The following is a 21654-nucleotide window of genomic DNA, read 5'->3' as shown; positions in this document are numbered from 1 at the left end:
GGAGCAGCTGCAATCTTCTCCAAAGGGAGTAGCTGGGTAAGGGGCCAGCTTGACATACGGGGTGGGCATCCTGAATTATTTCATGAGCTAACAAGCTTATAAAAATTGTGCCTGTTCCCAAAAGCCCCTTAGCAGCTTATAACTGACATTTTCTAACTCGCAAGGCAATTTTCCATATTTCCCAGGTTTTTGCTTTCAGCATCTTTTTTGATGCAAAGAAAACATTGCAAGACTTTTTGTGAAATACTATCTTCCAAACCCTGAATGTAAACATTAATTTATTAAGGGCCTTAAAGTCATAAAAATATTATGCAGAGGTTTAGTTTAACTTGCGTGGTTTAGTTTAACTTATTTAATTTAGTTTTGTTTAGTTGTTAGATCTGATGAATCTATGCTGACACATCATTATCACCCAAAGGCCAAGGTCTACATTAGGGTTCACTCTTAGTGTTGCACATTCTATAGGTTTCAACAAATACACAATGAAATGTACCCACAATTACAGTGTCGTACAAAATAGTTTCACTTCCCTAAAAATTCTCTGTGCTCCACTTATTTATTCCTTCCTCCCCATTAACCACTGGCCACTACTGGTCTTTTTTCTGTCTCCATAGTTTTGCCTTTTCCAGAATGTCATACATTTGGAATCATACTATACATAGTTGGGGTGCATATGCTGCACCACCACACTGTGTAGCCTTCTCAGACTGGCTTTTTTCACTTAGAAATATGCATTTAAGACCACTCTATGCCTCTTCATGGTGTGACAGTTCATTTAAGTTCTGAATAATATTCCATTATTTGGATGTACCACAGTTTATCCATTTACCTACTAAAGGATATCTTGGTTGCTTCCAAGTTTTGGCAATTATGAATAAAGCTGCTATAAATATTTGTGTAGAAATAAGTTTTCAGCTCATTTGGGCAAATATCAAGGAGTATGATTGCTGGATCATACAGCAAGAGTATGTTTAGTTTTATGAGAAACTGCCAAACTGTCTTACAATGTGGCTATACCATTTTGCATTCCCACTAGCAGTGAATGAGAGTTTCCGTTATTTCCCATCTTCACAGGCATTTGGTGTTTCCAGTTCTTTGGATTTTGACTATTCTACTAGCTGCTTAGTGATACCTCATAGTTGTTTAAAGTTGTCATTCCCTAGTGACATGTGATATGGAGGATCTTTCTATATGCTTATTTGACATATGTACATCTTCGTTGTTTTTTCAGGTCTTTGGCCCAATTTTGAATCAGTTTGTTCTTTTTTTTTTTTATTGTTGAGTTTTAAGAGTCCTTTGTGTATTTTAGATAATACTTCTTTATCAGATATTTCTTTTACAGATATTTTCTCCCAGTCTATGGCTTGTCTTTTCATTCTCTTAAAGCTATTATGCTTAAAATAGACAAATGTGGATATAAAAATGCTAAAGGGAATTCTTGCCACTTCATTGTTTGTCTCAAACTTCTACAGTTCTATAGTACATATGCCTTTAAATAACTATGTCATTCAGTGTTTCATATTCATAAAAGAAGGTCTCATGTGTAGCTTATTAAACATCCAACAGCCCTGTGAACATGCAGGTGATTGTATTATGTTGTTGTGGTGGTTGTTGTTGGTGATGATGAAAATGATAAATGCAAACACGTAATTGGATTGACCAACACTCTCCAAAGCAGATTTTCATACCTTTCATGGATATTAGGCTTCTAAGAATACTGGCTGGTATTGATGGAGCAATGCATTAACTGGTATGAAGTGCTGGCATGGACTTGAGCCTTTCCTGGACCTTCAGACTGTACAATAGGAGCTCATAAGCTGTGTTGTCCTTTAGTTTTAGACACTTGGACCACTATTATTTCCCTTTAATCGTGGGATATGAAAATTATTTGTTAAATAAATAAGGAGAGGCCAGGTGCAATGGCTCACACCTGTAATCCCAGCACTTTGAAAGGCCGAGGTGGGAGGATTACTTGAGGTCAGGAGTTCAAGACCAGCCTGGCCAACATGTTGAATTCTGTCTTACTTCAAATTTTAAAATTAGCCAGGTACAGTGGCTCACGCCTGTAATCCCAGCACTTTGGGAGACCGAAGGGGGCAGATCACCTGAGGTTGGGAGTTTGAGATCAGCCTGACCAACATGCAGCCTTACTAACATGGAAAAACCCCGTCTCTACTAAAAATACAAAATTAGCCAGGTGTGGTGGTTCATGCCTGTAATCCCAGCTACTTGGGAGGCTGGGGCAGGAGAATCACTTGAACTCGGGAGGTTGTGATGAGTTGAGATCACACCATTGCATTCCAGCCTGGGCAACAAGAGTGAAACTCCGTTGCAAAGAAAAAAAAAATTCAAAAATTAGCTGGGTGTAGTGGCACACACCTGTAATCCCAGCTGCTTGGGAGGCTGAGGCATGAGAATATCTTGAACCCGGGAAGCTAAGGTTGCAATGAGTGCACTCCAACCTGGATGACAGAGTGAGACTCTTGAGAGAAGGAAAGAAGGAAAGAGAGAAAGAGAGAGAAAGAAAAGAAAGAAAGAAAAAGAAAGGATATAAAGAAGAAGAAAGAAAGAAAAAGGAAGGAAGGAAGGAAGAAGAGAGGGAGAAAAGGAGGGAGGGAGGGAAGGAAAGAAGGAAGGAAGGAAAGAAAGGAGACAAACACTCTCTAGTTGTTGAATATCTTCTGAGAAGTAATATAAGCTTATTGACTGGTAGGCAAATTTCTCAGAAAAAGTAGTATGTCTTTTATGTTTACCCAAAGAAGGGATATATTCTACATTATGGGCACTTTCAGATGTAACGTGAGATGTTTAAATAATGTTCAGACTTCATCAGCCATCATTTTGGCATGGCTTGAATTTTAAAAGAGATAGGATCAGAGTCTAAACTCCTGGAAGGAGAGTCTCCCAAATGCCGTGATGCTTTATGCTCCACGGTGAACTCCAGAAAACCTCTCTCAGCTGTAAAATTCAGTGAAATCGGTGTGAAGCTGCCCTTGTATTTTAATCAAGATGAACTTGAAAGGTGAACATTATAAGTGGGAGAAATTATTTATAATTTGGCAATAAAAGTTTATGTCTAACACTCCAAATTTCATACATCTGCTATGTGCTGGCCCTGAGATATAAAACAATTGAAGTTGCCTTTACATTTGGCCTTATATGAAAGGTCATAAATTAGAGTGATAGGGTTCGTCCTCTTTCCTAGCTCACAAAATTTCCATATTAACATCTTCACCTCAAACATAAATGGTTACCCAGCTACAAAGAAAAGAGTTGTATTGGCCTTTATGAATTATAGTTTATGTTGGAAATCTGTGCTACATATGGCTGCTATTTAGCTTGTAGAAGAGTACATCTACTTCAATGAAGCTAATTCTACCACAGTGAAACTAATTAAAATTGTATGGCCAATTTAAATAAATAAAGTACAGCATATAAAAATTTAGGAATACTTTCAAAATTAGCAAATGGTTGCCAAGGTATGTGATTCTTTTAACTCTTAAAAATGCATCGTAGATATTCAAGGGATTTTCTCTGCTAGAATACTCAGTACCAAGTTTATTTTCAATAAACTCGCTTTCAATTATTTAAATGTACTTTCTAATGTGGCTTTAACTGATAATGTGAAAATGTGGATTTTTTTTAACTAGAAAAAAACACACAGCTCATTTTATTATGATATATAATAATTAAATTTATTCCAAAATATTAATGAGTTGGACCAGTGCTTCATGTTTAGGCTTTCAAAATATGTTTATAGCAAAAAAAAAGCAGATGTCCTTAATTATTCAGGGTGAGTTATCAAATCCATATGCTTTTTGTGTGCTTCTTTTCACTGGCCCAGTGGTGCAGTTAAAATGCAGCATAATATAAACTAGCAGGGTCAAGTTCAAGTTCAATTTCAGAATCTCAGGACTTCATCCAGGGAGAATGCAACAATGTAAGAGCAAATTTTAGTTATCAGTAACTTTTAACGTTAGGATCTATTTTTCTCAATTCTAGATTAGTGAACGTAATGTAGCTGAAACTGACCAACATGGTAGCATGTCTTAGTCTTTTCAGGCTGCTATAACAAAATACCTTAGACTGAGTAATTTATATAACAACATAAATTTACTGCTCACAATTCTGGAGGCTGGGAAGGCCAAGAAAGCTGCAGCAGATTCAATGCCTGGCGGTGGCATGTTCTCTGCTTCATGGATGATGCATTCTAACTGTATCCTTACATGGCAGAAAGGGGCAAGGGAGCTTGCTCAGGCTTCTTATATAAGGGTGCTAATCCCATTCATGAGGGTGGAGCCCTTAAGACTTAATCACTTCCCAAAGGGCCCCACCTCTTACTACTATCACTTTGGGTGTTAGGTTCCAACATATGAATTCTGGGGGGATGCCAGCATTCAGATCATAGCACAGCATAAGCTCTTTCATATCAATTATGTTTTTCCTAAGTAGTTGGCTTTCTTCTGTCTCTAATATCAGGAAAAATGAATGCTTCTGTAGCTGCTGAATTCCTTACAGTAGAAAGCACCTCTGTTAGGCTGAGTGCTGTGGCACATGCCTGCAATCCCAACACTGGGAGGCTGAGGCAGGTAGATCACTTGAGCCCAGGGGTTCAAGACTGACCTGGGCAACATGGTGAAACCCTGCCTCTACAAAAGATGCAAAAATTAGTCAGCATGGTGATGTGCTGGCCCTGAATTCTTCTTCAGAGCCAGCCGAAGAAGCCTGTGGTCCCAGCTACTTGGGAAGTTGAGGTGGGAGGATAGCTTAAGCCTTGTAGGTGAAGGTTGCAATAAGCCCAGGACATGCCACTACACTCCAGCCTGAGTGACAGACTGAAAAAAAAAAAAAAAAAAAAAAAAAAAAAAAAAAAAAAAAAAAAAAAAAAAAAAAAAAAAAAAAAGCACATCTTTTGTCACCCAAAATTCTCGGGAGCAATGAGTATAGTTGTTTCTGTTAAGACAAAACTTGCAGCAATATGTGCGTATATTTCTAAAAGATCCCTTATACATTGAGGGTGATCAGCTGTCTCACAAATATAAGAGTATTCTCTTTTTGTACCTGTCTCCCCCAAAATTAGGACACTACCAATCCCGTTCATAAATTGTAACTAGAGGAAAGATTAATATCCTGTTAACATTGAGGGTCTTCTACAAAAACTCAATTGAGAAGAATACTGGCAGTCTTCTGTTAGAAGGAGAAACTAGGCCTTCTAGTTTATGCTTAAGAACTAAGACCAGTTGCAGAGGACACAAAACATGGAGAGAAAAACACAGCTTCTAATTTAGCATGAACAATGATGGATTTTATAATTGCTGGATTTACTTCAATTACATTGGATAGGTGAAGCACCAAATAATTGATGTAAGCACTTGCTAGATTAGGACCAACTTAACATTATTTCCAAATAGCAGCATGTTCTCTTTTTAACTTTCATATATCTTCTCAATACTTGGCAAAGAAAAGATACTCTAAATATAAGTGGATGAATAAATGACTAAACAAATGAATTCTGTCCCAGGATAAGATCCTTTGAGTAGCACAAATTTAATAAATATAAAATGAAATATGAAAGGAAATGAAGTCCCTTGATGAGAATGCTACAGGAATCAAAATGTAAGTGCTTCTTGAGCCATATCCCCCCAACCCAAATCACACAATTAATTCATAAATATTTCATCATCACTCTTAAGTGTCTGAAACTGGTGATTATAGCCCAAAGCTAGCTTTTTGCATCCATTCTTGTTTAGGAGTAGCAAAAATCTCAAGCCATTTATTGTAGCTTACTTTTTGCCTTTCTAATTAGACAAAGGACACACTAGCTCCACCTGCAGCTTTAAGTTAACTCTTGATTACACATTTTCCAAATTACAGTCTTAAGGATACCACCCTACCCCTGAAATAACTCAGAGGCTTTTCTGCTCTAATTTATTGTGAGATTCAATAGTATGCTTCTAAAACATTCAAAACTCCAGAGAAAAAGAGATTCTGGAGGAACTCTAGCATAGAGCAAATCGATTGCCCTTTTGAAATAGAAAGGAAGGTGATTTCTGTATTCTTGGGGTGTGCATAGGTGTTTTAAAGGATAATATTTTACTAGTCTCCACTAGCTGGAGCAAAGACAGCCTTGGCTAAGCTCTGTGCATGGCTTCTTTCCATCTTTGAAGTTCTTTCATTCCTAAACCACTGGCAACTTTCCCCTGGCCCAAGAGTGCTTGCCTAACTATGGTATTATTGACAAAGTGTGAGGCCCAAAATTTTCACACAGACCTACACAAAGTGCCACATTAAAAACAGTGAAAATTTTGCCTGGATGTAGCTGCTGAACAAAACTAGGGCAGGAATTATTTTCATCCTTTGAGCATTTGCAAGACCAATGCCAGTACTAACTCAGCATATCTGTATCCGATGGGGATCTGCAAGCATTGGGCAGTCTGCAGTCATTAGGTAGGCTGCCATAGCTCAGTCATCTCTTAGTCTGAAAGGCACATGACAAATCAGATTCAGCATAGAACAAGAAGAATATCCACTAGAAGACACCCTAGAAGCAAAGTTTCTTTAGAGAAGGGGAGTGAGGAAAGAAAGCCTCAATGATAGTATCTTCTGCCTTCAATGCGGATGGTGGGTGCTGGCCAACAGGGGTGAGCCATTTGAAGAAAGTAGTTGTTTTTGATGTCTTCCCAAAGTTTCCTTGCCACGGTGCTTCTTCTTCCTGAGTCTGTTTGGTCATCCCTGACTATACAGGAATTCTCACCAGGGCATCACTCACAAGAATGTCCCTATCTAACCAAGCCTTGGCTCTTGGCTCTGGATTTCTACCTCCTAAATGTTCCTCCAAAATAATTTATGTGTTTTGTATTTCTTCCCTAGTTTTTCAGCTAAATGCCATCATGGCAAAAACCTAAAAAACTCATTTCTCATAAGGGAATAATAGTAAATTCAATATGGTCATTTTCCGCTTTGCATTTTAATAAGGCAGAGCTTCTCAACAGCATAAAGTCATAAATCTCTTGCTACAAGATCTGCATCAGTGATAGGTGTGAGAAGATGTGCACGTATTTATAAGTATGATGGCCTACTCAGACAAAGTACCACATTATTTTTTAAACTAGTAGTCTTTGATTTGGGCAAGATAAACCCAGCCTAAAGTAGCCTACTCTTAGATATATATAACAAGAAGGTGCATCTATCTTCTTAAATATATGGAATAACAGGAAATGTGCCCACTTGCCCAAAGGTGCAGAGCAGCCTTGCTGACTAGCCGTCCTGTTGTATATATCTAAGAGTAGGCTACATCAGACTTGGTTTATCTCACTCACATCAAAGAATAACAGTTTAAAAAAATGTGAATTGTAATTTTTTTAAAAAGTGATGGTTTAAAACGGCAGCTGTCTTCAAAATAACTTTAATGAAAAATGGGCAATGGACTTAAACAGACATTTCTAAAAAAAAAAAGAAAAAACCATACAAATGGCCAGCAGATATATAAAGAGATAACATTGCCAATCATCAAGTAAGTGAAAAATCAAAATCACAATGAGACATTACCTCACACCTGTTAAGATAGCCATTATAAAAAATAATCATAATAACAAGTGTTGGTGAAGGATGTGAAGAAATCAGAATCCATGTGCATCGATGCTGGGAATGTAAAATGGTACAGCTGCCATGGAAAATAGTTCAGATGTTTCTCAAGAAATTAAGAATAGACCCGCCATATGATCCAGAAATCTCACTTCTGGCTATTTATTCAAAAGAATTGAAATAAGGGTCTCAAAGAGATGTCTCCATTGCCATGTTCATTGCATTATTCACAATAGCCAAGAGGTGGATGAATGTAAGAAAGTGTGGTATATACACATTATTAGTCTGTTGTCATGTTGCTATGAAGTAACACCTGAGACTGGATAATTTATAAAGGAAAGAGGTTTAATTGACTCACAGTTCTGCATGGCTGGGGAGGCCTCAGGAAATTTACAATCATGGTAAAAAGGGAAGCAAACATGTCCTTCTTCACATTCAGGAGAGAGAAGAATGAGAGACGAGTGGAGTGGGATACCCCTTTTAAAACCATCAGATCTCATGAGAAAAAACTCCCTGTCATGAGAACAGTAGCGGGGAAACTGTCTCCATGACTGAATTATCTCCACCTGGTCCCGCCCTTCACACATGAGGATTATTACAATTCAGGGTGAGATTTGTGTGAGAACACAGAGCCAAACCATATCAAGACAATGGATATTACTCAGCCTTAAAAAGAGGGAAATTCAGCCAGGAGCAGTAGCTCACACCCATAATCCCAGAATTTCAGGAGGCCAAGGTGGGTGGATCACAAGGTCAGGAGTTCAAGACCAGCCTGGCCAACATAGTGAAACCCCATCTGTACTAAAAGTACACACACACACATACACACACACACACACACACACACACACACACAATTAGCCAGGCGTGATGGCAGATTCCTGTAATCCTAGCTATTCTGGAAGCTGAGGCAGGAGAATCGCTTGAACCTGGGAGGTGGAGGGAAATTCTGGCATTTACAAACAAATTGGATGGACTTTGAGGACATTATGCTGAGTGAAACATGCCAGTTGCTGAAGAACAAAGACTGCATGATTCTACTTATATGAGGCACCTAAAGCAGTCAAACCCATAGAAGCAGAAAGTAGAATGGTGGTTGCCAGGAGCTGGGGGAAAGGAGAAATGAATTCCTGTGTAGTGAGTGTAAAGTTTCAGTTATGTAAGATGAAAGGCTCTAGAGATCTACTGTACAACACTGTGCATAGATAACAATACCATACTGTATACCTAAAATATTTTTAAGCAGGGAGATCTCATGTTATATGTTTTCAAAAATAACAATGAATTATTGTAAAAACAGTAGCCCTTTTCAAAGAAAAATAGTAGAAAGAAAGGATGTGGGGATGGCATTGTTATATTTTATTCAACTTGAATGCTCAACATGTTTGTAGGCCAAAATGTTTAAGCCATTCACTGCCATCTTTTAAGAATGAAAGTCCTTTATCCCTCATCCCCAGACAATCAGGATAGTGGCAACTGTCATGAAGTCAAGGGCATCCAAGACTTTTGAGACCTACACACTAATGATTATTTCCAAGAAAATCAATCCAATTAAACCACAGAGATGACACATTATTTAATACCAATACTGTCAGCATTTTATATCACGCTTTAGAATGTAGTAATGTTCCATCCATGGACTTGAACTTGGAAGGGCAAAAGGCCTTCCAGAAGGGATCTGTGTCTTCTTAGCTCATGTCCCATTCTGGCTACAAACTTGCATTTCACTATTATTCTAACACATCTAAATCTGAGCCAGAAGGTTATTCCAAGTCTGGAAAAATTGATGGTTTATTAAATATGCCTTTTTATTGAAGATGGATCAAGAACTGAGGGCAAATACGAACCCTGAGTAAGATGTGGTCATTCTTTTTATAAAATTAATTTATTTTTATTACACAAGTATGGCATATTTTTTTATTTTATTTTATTTCAATAGTTTTTGGGGAACAGATGGTTTTTGGTTACATGGATAAGTTCTTTAGTGGTGATTTCTGAGACTTGGGTGCACCTGTCACCTGAGCAGTGTACACTATACCCAATGTGTCGTCTTTTATCCCTTGGCCCCTTTGCACCCTTCCCCACCAAGTCCCCAAAGTCCATTATATCATTCTTATGCCTTTGCAACCTCATGGCATAGCTCCCACTTATAAGTAAGAACATACGATATTTGGTTTTCCACTCCTGTGTTACTTCACTTAGAATAATGGTCTCCAACTCCATCCAAGTTGCTGTAAAGGCCATTATTTCATATTGTTTTATGGCTGAGTAGTACCCATGGTGTATATATGCCACATTTTCTTTGGTTGATGGGCATTTATATTGATTCCATTTTTGTAACTGTAAAATGTGCTGCTATAAACATACATTTGCATTTCCTGATAATTAGTAATGTTGAGCATTTTTTCAAATGTTTGTTTAGCCATTTGTAGATCTTCTTTTGGGAATTGTCCATTCATAGCCTATTCCCACTTTTTGATGGGATTATTTGTTTTTTCTTGCTGATTTGTTTGAGTTCCTTGTAGATTCTGGATATTAGTCCTTTGTCGGATGCAGAGTTTGCAAATATTTTCTCCCACTCTGTGGGTTCTCTGATTACTCTGCTGCTTATTTCTTTTGCTGTGCAGAAGTTTTTTAGTTTAATTAGGTCCCATTTATTTATTTTTATTTTTGTTGCATTTGCTTTTGGGTTCTTGATCATAAAATCTTTGCCTAAGCCAACATCTAAAAGACCTTTTCTGATGTTATCTTCTAGATTTTTTATGGTTTCAGATCTTAGATTTAAGTCTGATCTATCTTGAGTTGATTTTTGTATAAGGTGAGAGATGAGGATCCAGTTTCATTCTTCTGCAACTATTATATACTTGCCAATTATCCCAACACCATTTGTTGAGTAGTGTCCTTTCCTTACTTTATATTTTTGTGTGCATTGTTGAAGGTCAGTTGGCTATAAAAATTTGAGTTTATTTATGGGTTCTCTAGTCTATTCCATTGGTCTACATGCCTATTTTTATACCAGTGCCATGCTCTTTTGATAACTATGGACTTGTAGTATAGTTATCAAAAGCATATTAGTATACTGGGTAATGTGATGCCTTCAGATTTGTTCTTTTTGCTTAGTCTTGCTTTGACTTTGACTATGCAGGCTTTTTTGGTTCCATATGAATTTTATGATTTTTTTTCTAGTTCTGTGAAAAATGATAATGGTATTTTGATGGGAATTGCATTAAATCTGTAGTTTGCTTTTGGCAATATGGTCGTTTTCATAATATTGATTCTACCCAACCAAGTATAGCATATTTTCTGTAAATGAATTGGAAGTTACAGATAAAGCTCAAAACTTGCTTCTTATTTCACCACTCAGAGGAAAACAATGTATGAATGCAGAGCTTTGAAAGCCACTCCTGTGTCTATCTCTTGCCCTTGCTCAGTATGATACACACTGTTGTATCATCTAATTTTCTCTTTCAATTATACTTTGTGAAGATCTTTAAATTTCTGTGAATATAAAATCATTTTCATAGCAGCATGACATTCAACAATTTAATCTCATTGTCAAACAACCATGTATTTTGAATTCTTTGCCATCAATAACAACATATATTTAAATATGTGTATGTGTATATATATCATATAATTTATATATAATGCTTATCTAAGTATTTCTATAAATTCCCCAATGAAGAATCACGATTTTCAACTATTTTTAACGATTTGCATACTTTAAAGGATACTTTGCTATAGGTAGTGCCATATTCCCCAGGAAAGCCAGTTTATATTCCTTTCAGAATAAATGATAGTGCAAAAAGATAGCTGTTTTCAAAAATAATCTGTCTAGTTTGTAAATATCTATATATTCTCCACTCTTTGCATATGGAGTACAAGCTCCTGTAGGACAGGAAGAATGCCAAGTCACTATTATGTCCCTAGCACCTAACACATGCCTATTCCTGAATACCTAGTATTTGTAACTTTATATGTTTGTGTTAAAAGGCACCAAACTGAATATGCTTCAGACCCTACAGAACCTGTAATTCTCTGTTAACACCTAGTAAGCACTTTTTATTTGCACGTCTAAGTTTGTTTTGTGTTGCTATACTAGAATATCTCAGACTGGATAATTTATAGAGAAAAGAAATTTATTTCTCACAGTTCTGGAGGCTGGGAAGTCCAAAAGCATGGCACTAACATCTGGCAAGGGCCTTCATGCTGCATCGTCTTATGACAGAAAGCAAAAGGATAAGTGAGCACACAAGACAGAGAGGGATAAGGGCTGAACTTTATCTTTTTATCAGCAGCCAACTCCTGTGACAATTAACCTACTCTCATGACAATGGCATTAATCCATTCATGACATAAGAACTCTCATGACCGAATCACCTCTTACAGGTTCTACTTCTCAACACTATTACAATGGCAATTAAATTTCAACATAAGTTTGGAAGGGAACATTCAAACCTTAGAAGGCAGGTACTGTTCTGTGATTTTATAGTATGAATTAATTTAATTCTTGCACAAACCCTATGAAGTTACTACAATTATCATCCTTAAACTGTAAGTAAAGATGTAAGTTGATTGAGGCTCAGAAAGTTGCTAACTGCAGTTATCATCCTCAAACTGTAAGTGAGGATGTAAGTTGACTGAGGCTTAGAAAAGTAATTTGCTCAAGATCACATGCCTAACATGTTGCGGATCTGGAATTTGAACCCAGGTAGCTGATCTCCAGAATCCATGATCTTTAACCACTTTGATTTATTTTAAATTGCACAGATGCCAATCTGTGGATTGCAGCAGTCATGGGTCAAATAGCTAATTTCTTTGCACATAAAAAAAATATCACACAACTTAGTGATTTTACAATTAGGTAAAATAATAATCATTTTACTATCTTTCAGTGTCTGCAAGTTAGAATTTGGAACGGGCACATGGTAGCTAGAGCTAGCACTACAGTAGACTTATGTAGATCGGGGCCAGCTGAGCATCTTTATTTGTATGGACGTGAGATCCCTCAGTATGGTCTTTCTTTATGGGCTAGTTGTGCTCCCTCACAACATGGTCACCTCAGCAGTCAGACCATTTACATGGTGGTTGAAGACTTTTTGAGTGAACAAACGAGGCAGAAATCTTTATAATCCAGCCTTAGAAGTCACATAGAAGTCACTTCTGCCATATTCTACTAATCAAAGCAGTCACAAAACACCTCCAGTTTCAAGGAAGCCATTGACCCCCACCTCTAGATAGGAGAAACATCAAAAACATATTGTAATATAACATGTGGATTGGAAGATCTTGTTGATGCCTTCTTTGAAAAATAAAATCTGCCGCATAACTAAAATTTCTTCAGCTTATAAAACATGGTTTAAAAGCTGTACTTTGCACATAGCTGATAATGTGTTCACTGATTCATTCATATTTGTCGGCACCCACTTGTGTTAGTCAAGATTCTCTTAGAGGAACAAAACTAGTAGGATATCTATCTATCTATCTATCTATCTATCTATCTATCTGTCATCTATATTAAAGTCCCCTATGTGTGTATAAATATATGTATATATATGTATATATATATACATATATGTGATTGTGATATATATAATACTTTATATATATACTTATATATATAAAGTATTAGCTTACATAATCACATGTATGTGTATATAAAGTGTGTGTGTGTATAAAGTATTAACTTACACAATCACAAGGTCCCACAATAGGCTTCCTGCAAGCTGAGGAGCAAGGAGAGTCAGTCCAAGTCCCAAACTGAAGAACTTGGAGTCTGATATTCAAGGGCAGGAAGCATTCAGCATGGGAGAAAGATGTGGGCTGGGAGCCTAGGCCCATCTCTTTTTTTCACATTTTTCTGCCTGCTTTATATTCACTGGAAACTGATTAGATTGTGCCCACCAGATTAAGGGTGGCTCTGCCTTCCCCAGCCCACTGACTCAAATGTTAATCAATTTTGGCAACACCCACACAGACACACCCAGGATTAATACTTTTTATCCCTCAATCCAATCAAGTTAACACTCAGTATTAACCATCACACCACTCTTCTGATTGATAGAATATGCTTATAAAATGGCATATTGGCAGTGTATATTTATAGGATGGTGGTACAGTTTATGGCTCTGGAATAAAATTAATTGACTAGCCTGTATGTAAATTGAGCCTAGGACCCTGGCTCCAGTGTTAGAAATTTTCTAATTGTCTGCAGCATTTCAACACTTTTTCTGCTTCTAAAAAATTATCCTTATTGCAAAACTGTTTTTTATTGCATGAATTAGATTCAACATTGCTGACTGTGAATTCTCTGTGGGGTCACTGATATCCAGTTAAGTGTTTGCATCTGGCAGCAGGCCAGCAATAAAGGGCTGGGAGCAGAAGGGCAAAGGCAAACTGACCTCCTCTCCATGCAGTCATGCCCACTGCAGTGGCCTGTCCCCTTTCAGCTGTGATTCCATGTTCTAAACAAGACCAATTTAGGAAGGCATTTGCTGGGCCAAATAGTGACTGCTGGAGGTTTCAATCCTATTTACTTCTTGGCTGTAGATAAAAAAAGGTAAAGCTCCCCAGAAAGGAAACCAGCTTGGAGTGATTAAGTCACTCCTTCATTGCTGCGAGGATGTTGGGTTTCTTACTGTTTGTTTTCTTCATAAAGCTTGTCATTGATTTCAAACTAGTGGAGTCTGAAGACACTGCATTTCTAGGTAGGTTAGCAACTCTGGTTGACAAGTCACCACTGCTTCTCTGTGCTAAATGGTCCCATGTAGCTTGGAGGAGTCAGCAACAACCCCAGCATCTAACTTACTATGTTCAGGGTCACGGAATGGCTCGAGCCCTGGCCCATTTTACGTGAAAACATGACTGTTCATTCAAAAGGAAACATCAACCAACAATAGCCTCTCCTGCTGTCGGTCCAGAATGCTCATAGCATGGCTAGAAAGAAAAGCTAGATAGCTCCAGGCCAAATTCTGTGAAACTCCAAAAATACAAAGATTGTTCTCCCCTCCCTCAAAAGAAGAATCATTAAGTCAGGGATTTCCTTAAATGCTCATTGGATTTGATGCTTAGTATGAAGATTTGGTTTCATTTTGAATTGTGATTTCCCCAGGTCTAGACTCCACTAAGGTAATTTTCTGGGTAATAGAGTCTGAGCTACCATTCTGTTCTTGAGAGCACTTGCCATCAGCTTCTACACATTGTCATTAGTTTTAAGTTGGTAACTTTTGTAACATGGTCTACAATTTCTAAGGGGAGAAGGGGGGAACTAAACAACCCCTTGAGAATTTTCTGTTGATAACTTGCAACATGGCATTGCCTCAGTAGATAGCTGATTATCCCAAAGTCCTGATGTGAAACATTGCCAGCGAGTATTCTTTGCCATAAAAGACAACAGAACTTTGTTCTCTGTTTTAATTTTATTTCTAGATAGAACTGACTCTCCAACGATGCAGGGGTTAGTGATACTGACACCCTTAGCAATTGAAAACCTGTATATAACTTTGACATCTAAAACTTAACTACTATTAGCCTACTGTGGATCAGAAGTTCTACCAATAACATAAATAGTCAATTAACACATGTTTTTTATATTATGTGAACTATATGCTGCATTCTTACAATAAAGCAAGCTAAAGAAAAGAAAATCTTATTTAATAAATCATAAAGAAGGGAAAATATATTTAGGGCCAATTTAGGGTTTCAAGATAAGGATCTTGGGAAAATTCAAAAGCTAATTTATACCACTCCAAAAGAATTAACAGAAGTAAAGAGAAAAGAAAATGTTTTTTAAAAAAACATATTCACCAATAAAGAAAAAAGAAGAAGAAGAAAAAAAATGTATATGTACATATTCACCAAGTGGAAATGGATCATGGTAAAAATCTTCAGCCTCATAGTCTTCGAGTCGAGTATGCTGATGAGGAAAAGGAAGAGGAGGGGTTGGTCTTGCCCAGGGTGGCAGAGGTGGAAGAGGTGGAGGAGGTGGAAGTGGAGGCAAGAGATGTAGGCGAGCTCAGTGGCTTTATGGAATTACATTGTAATTTCTATCTTTTTTTGCTTTTTTACTTCCCTACAAACTGTTTCTATATGGAACCAGTTCTTCTACTGTTTGCTTTAGTTTCACTGCCTGTATCAGAGAACGGTCCGTGCTATAAAGGAGGTCAAAAGCAGCCTTGAATAACCAGAACCCTTCTGCCAGATTGTCTAATGTCAATTTGTTTCCTGGGACAGCTTCTTCTACATCTTCTTCCGTACTGTCTGGCACTGATTTAAAAGCACTCATCTCCATCAAGTTGTCCTGTTAATTCCTCTGGTGTGGTGTCTATTAGCTCTTGAATTTTTCCAAGATCTATTTCTTGAAATCCTGCATGCTTCACTTAAAAAAAAAATCTTTTTTGCCATATCTACAGTCTCTTTCATCATTTTCTTAATTGGTTCTGTTGTAAATCCTGTGAAGTCACACACAACATCTGGACAGAGTTTTCTCCAGCAGGAATTTATTGTTTTGGGTCTGATGGCTTTCAAAGCTTTTTCTATAGCAACAATGGCATCTTAAATGGTGTAATCCTTCCAGACTTTCATGATGTTCTCTCTGTTGGAATTCTCTTCCGTAGTGTTGACAGTCCTTTCCATGGAGTATCCTGTAATGAGCCTTAATGGTCCTTATGATCTCCTGATCTAGAGGATGGATTAGAGACATCGTGTTTAGGGACAAGTAGACCACTTTGACACCTTTAGTGTTGAGCTCATGAAGTTGAGTGGCCCAGGGTATTGTCCAATATCAAAACAACTTTAAAAGGCAGTCCCACTGGTGGTGGCTCACACTTGTAATCCTAGAAACTTGGGACGCTGAGGCAGGAAGATTGGCTAAGGCCAGAAGTTCAAGACCAGCCTAGGCAACATAACAAGACCCTCATCTCTAATAAATAAATAAATATATAAAATAAAAATATACTTTTAAGAAAACAGTTTCTTACTGGCAAGGTACTTCCTGACTTCAAGGACAAAGCATCAGAGGAATTAACCCAGAAAGGGGGTTTTTGTTGGCCACACCTCCTTGTTATACAACCGAAAGACTGGTAGCTGGTGTTTATCTTTTCCCTTCAAGCTGGGGGGTTAGCAGTTTTATAAATGAGGACAATTTTGATCATAAACCTGAATGCATTTGCACAAAACAACAGAGTTAGACTATCCCTTTTTTCATTAAATCCTAGTGCTTGCTTCTGTGCCTTACTAATAAATGTCCTTTTTGGCATTTATTTTTTCCCAAGGACAGGACACTTTTGTTTGCATTTAAAACCTGTTCAGGAAGATATCCTTTCTCCTCAAATAATTTTCTTAATGGCGTCTAGGAACTCATCTGCTGCCTCTTGACTGGTAGAAGCTGCTTTTCCTATAATGTTGATGTTTTTTAAGTCAAACTTTCTAAAACTATCAAACCATGTTTTGCTGGCATTAAATTCTTCAACTTTAGATTCTTCAGCTTCTTTTTCCTTAAGTTATCATCTAATGATTTTTCTTTTTCTCAAACAATATTAGAGTCTGTGAGCCATCCTTTCCTATAGCAATCATGCACCCACATAAAAGCTACATTTTCAATACAAGATAAAAAGGTATTTTACAAAAAGTGCAAGATTTTTGCTTTTGCTTGTGTAGTTATAGTGATGTCTTCTTGAAATCCTTTTTTTAAAAATAATGGTCCTTACGCTGGATTCATTTATCTTGACATGGACTACCATAGCTTCGGACCTCAATCTGCATTACATCTTAAGCAATTCAACTTTCTCTTTTAATGTCATGATTTTCATGTCATAACTTTTCTCTGCTTCTTGGAAGCATGCTCAGCATCACTGGTGGTACTTGGTATGGGTCCCATGATATTATTCAAGGTTTATGGTATTGCACTAAACACGATAAAAAGTACACAGAGTCCAGGCATGGTGGATCATGCCTGTAATCACAGCACTTTGGGAGGCTGAGGCAGGTGAACCACAAGATCAGGAGTTCAAGACCAGCCTGACCAACATGGTGAAACCCCAGCTCTACCAAAAACACAAAAATTAGCCAGGCATGGTGGCATGTGCTTGTAATCCCAGCTACCTGGGAAGCTGAGGCAGGAGAATTGCTTGAACCCAGGAGGCAGAGGCTACAGTAAGTTGAGATTGTGCCATTGCACTCCAGGCTGGGCAACAGAGCAAGACTCTGTCTGAAAAAAAAATACACAAGAACTGTGAGAGATCACTTTTTATGACAACAGATTTATTGGAGAGATGAACTGCTCATATAGAGATGATTAGTGTCACACAGCATTTTAAGCAGATACTGGCAACACTGGAGCTCACTTAAATAGCAACAGGAGGTAGCTAGGAAATTACTACGGTAGTACAGTATGCACTGCAGTTAATTTTATGCACTTATCATTTAAAACTGCATCTTTACATTTTTTAGATTTCTCGATTGCAAATGGCACCACGTATGGTGTTAAGTGTGTAAGTTTTGATAAATTTATACTTTTTGTAATAAACTTGTATGTATTTTATGTCTGTAAATGATAAAATAGACTAGTATATATCTATATATATTTTATGCACTCATGGTGTATCTTTTTGTTAAGCTTTTCATTATTTCTAGGCCACATGATTTGTCCATGAGTTTTTTTCAAATTGTTGCAAATCTCCAAAAAATTTTCCAATATATTTGTTGAAAACAAAGTGTTTATATGTATGAGTAGACCTGAACACTTCAAACCCATGTCGTTCAAGGGTCAACTGTATTTCCAAATGTTGACTAGTCTCAGCTGGGCTTCCTCCTCTGCTGAGAGAGCCAGAGGACAGGTTCCAGAAGGTAAGGCTGGAGTCATTATATAGCACAGAACACCTAGCATTACAGAGAAATATCTGAGCTTCAGTTTCCTCCTGAGAGGTTTGTCTTTTTTTTTTTTTTTTTTTGCTCATGGTAATTGGATATTTCCTCAAATATCTAAGCCTTTCAGAGCTTGTGTGATTATGGCTATTCTCATGTGAATTAATCCATTAATCCATTGTGGCTTTCTAGCTACAAGTCATATAGAACTGGACTTGCTGAATTACAGATAAACACCATACCTAAGATTATTGCACAGTTTACCTTGGAATGTTATCATGTACAGTCTACACAGCATTGTGTTAAAGCAAGAGAGGAAGCAATGTGTCATTTGAGTTCATTTAGTGACATACACAGAGAAATATGCATATTTTAGCTTTTTTAAAAAAAAATGAAAAAAGTTATTCCATTCTATGGAAAGTTCTTGATCTGTCAGCTTTGAGAAGCTGAATTATCTGAATCTTTATGGATCTATAGAGTACACTGACTGCTAACTACAGCTGTGCTACTTTTTTCTCTTAATGAGATGCCCTGAGTGACCCCACATTGATTTTGGTAGTCACTTCTGCAAAGAGAAATAATAGTACATGAGTCTTAGTTCCCCTTCACAAACTATGAAGTAAGATTAACCTTCTGGATGAGCCTAAAGACTGATTTGAAAATCACCAGTTTGCTTTACAGATGGATGTTCACTCATACTCCCTGAATCCAGTGGTGTTTCAGAATTTAATTTAGATCTTTCATTGTAAGATCTGCCAGAAACGCTAAATGTCTCTATGCCTGTAAGGGGTTAATTTGAAAGCCTGAAAATGCACAAAGGCAATTGGATATGGGGAAAATTATAGGCTCCTTAATAATTTTTCTGTGTTTTTATGTAGTCAGGTAGAATTGACTCCCATCTTCCACTGAATCTTCCATTGAATAAGACTCATTATACTCATCTTAGGTTTACACATGCATGAGACCGGCAGGTCAAACAAATTCTTCCAGCAATTGATGATTTGGTGATAGTCTTAAAAAATGTTAAGAAGAAGCTTAAATCCAAACACAAAGACTGCCTCATTTGTGAACTAAAGGTGAATTGTGGGTTAAGTATTCCTTTGCCACTTCTTAGACTGGACAACTAAAAATGAAGGGCTAAAATCATTGAAAATGTCTAATGATTTACTGTGAGAGCAAGTGTGAAATACATGCATTAATAAATCATACTCCAGTGATATTTCCTATCTGAGCTATGGCGGCCAGCTTTCTAAGCCTGAATTTTAAAAACTTATAAAAAAAAAAAAAAAAAAAAAAGAGGAGAAAGCTATCTTTTCAAAATTTGCTTATATAACACTCGGTTAAGAAAATGTATATTTATTTCCTAAAGTAATGTCATTACTAGAAGTCTACCTCTTTCCCTTTGACAGTAAAACAGAGTGCTTATCTTCATATTTTCATAATGAAAACTCCCCAAGCTCAGGCTACTCTGGCAGATTTACAACCTTTGAGCAGGAGAACTGACAGGCATTTTAATATGAAAGGAGATATGATGTCTTTAATGTACAGTGATGTCACTTCTAACAAGGTGGAAGCAGCTTTCTGCAGTGCAATCACCATAACAAGTCAGACCTGCCTGCTGCAGAAGAGACCTTTTAACCTAGAGAAAGGTTACCAATAATACGAAAAAGAAGGGACTCTCCTGATTCAGGTGGAAGGGCACAGTGTGAGGTTGTGGTCACAAGCCTATTGTGGATATGCATTAGCTGCAGGAAGTTGAAGCTAGAAACTGTCTAGACAGAGCTGACCTTGAGAAGGGAAAAAGTAAGGCATGACACTGAAAGGGTAATGGAAATCCTCCAGGGAGTGTTAAAATGAAAGCCAGACTGCCTGTTGACCATCTTCTTTCTCCCCTTTATCCTACCCTGAATAGGTCTCATAACTTGAAAGTGATATTGACAGTCACACCGTCATTAGCAGGGTGCTTGATTATTGTGCCAGGAGAAATGACAGTAAGCAAATGCCAGAAACTTGCTGTCTTTTATTTGCAAATGAGGACTTGAAGGTTTAGCATTTTGTGTAGAAAATATTGGTTCTGGTTTTGAAAAGAGGTTTACATTCTCAGAGGCTGGTATTCAAATGTCCTTGTCCTAAGCCCCTAATTAAAATTGCTACTCACTTCTGACCGAGCAGAAAAGGATTTTTATCAAGTAATCTGAGAACTGCTATGCAGCTAAATCCCGTGTACCTGGGAAAGGCTGGAAAGAGCCTTCTGAAGGCCATTTCCCATGAAGTCTCAGGAGTGCTTTCCACTACATCAGAGAATGCAGCTAGTGCATGGTTTTCAATGAAAACCCTCATACTCAAAAACTGGGTAGGTTCTCAGTATGCAAGTAAACTTTCACTTGTTAAGCAAAACTTCTGGAAGTATGAGGGTTAACTTAACAACTTAGAAGGTTTTGCCAACTCAGGATAGCCAAGCACTTAAATTTTGCCAGCACAATTAAATGCCCTTCTCTTTAATTAAATGTAGGCACATTCAGGCTTCCACACATTCAAAATTAAGTCTCAGATTTATCGTGTAAGGGAGCCGAACAGCCAAGGCAAGGGTCAGAATTGACCAATATCACAAAGGACGATAATGTTTTAATACGTTATTATCTGATTAATTTTAATGCAGTGAGATAGTGGTTATGAGCTTAGGCAGGCAGTTCTGGGCTATGGTCTATCCCTGTCACTTGCTAATTATATGACTTAGAATAGTTACCTAATTTTTTAGGACTCAGTTTCCTTATATATAAAATGGGAACAATCACTTTACCTACCTGACATAATTTCTGTAAGAATTAATTGAGCTAGTAAATAAAAACCACTTAGCACCCAGTCTAAGCATGGTGAAGCACTCAATAAATGTTACATTACTCCTAGTGTTATTATCAAAAACAGATAATTACCTACATTAGTCATCTGTCTTACATTATAATTTCATTTGCAATACTTCAGAATATACAAAATTACCTTATTCATAATAGGTATACTGTTTGTAATAGAAAATATTTTCATTTCATTGTTGCTCAAAGGATCATATTTCAAGCTCTAACAAGCACATGGCCCCAACACCCTGAGCTAGTAAGCCTTGCCTGATGATTTTGACTTAAGAATGTACAGTATTCAAATCTTAATGACGACTACTACTCCTCATGTCTGCCCTCCCAGCCTCCATGCGAC

This window comes from Cebus imitator, unplaced genomic scaffold (genome assembly GCF_001604975.1).
Source record: "Cebus imitator isolate Cc_AM_T3 unplaced genomic scaffold, Cebus_imitator-1.0 Scaffold4, whole genome shotgun sequence".
NCBI classification, from domain to species: domain Eukaryota; kingdom Metazoa; phylum Chordata; class Mammalia; order Primates; family Cebidae; genus Cebus; species Cebus imitator.
Note: the sequence above shows the minus strand (reverse complement) of the source record.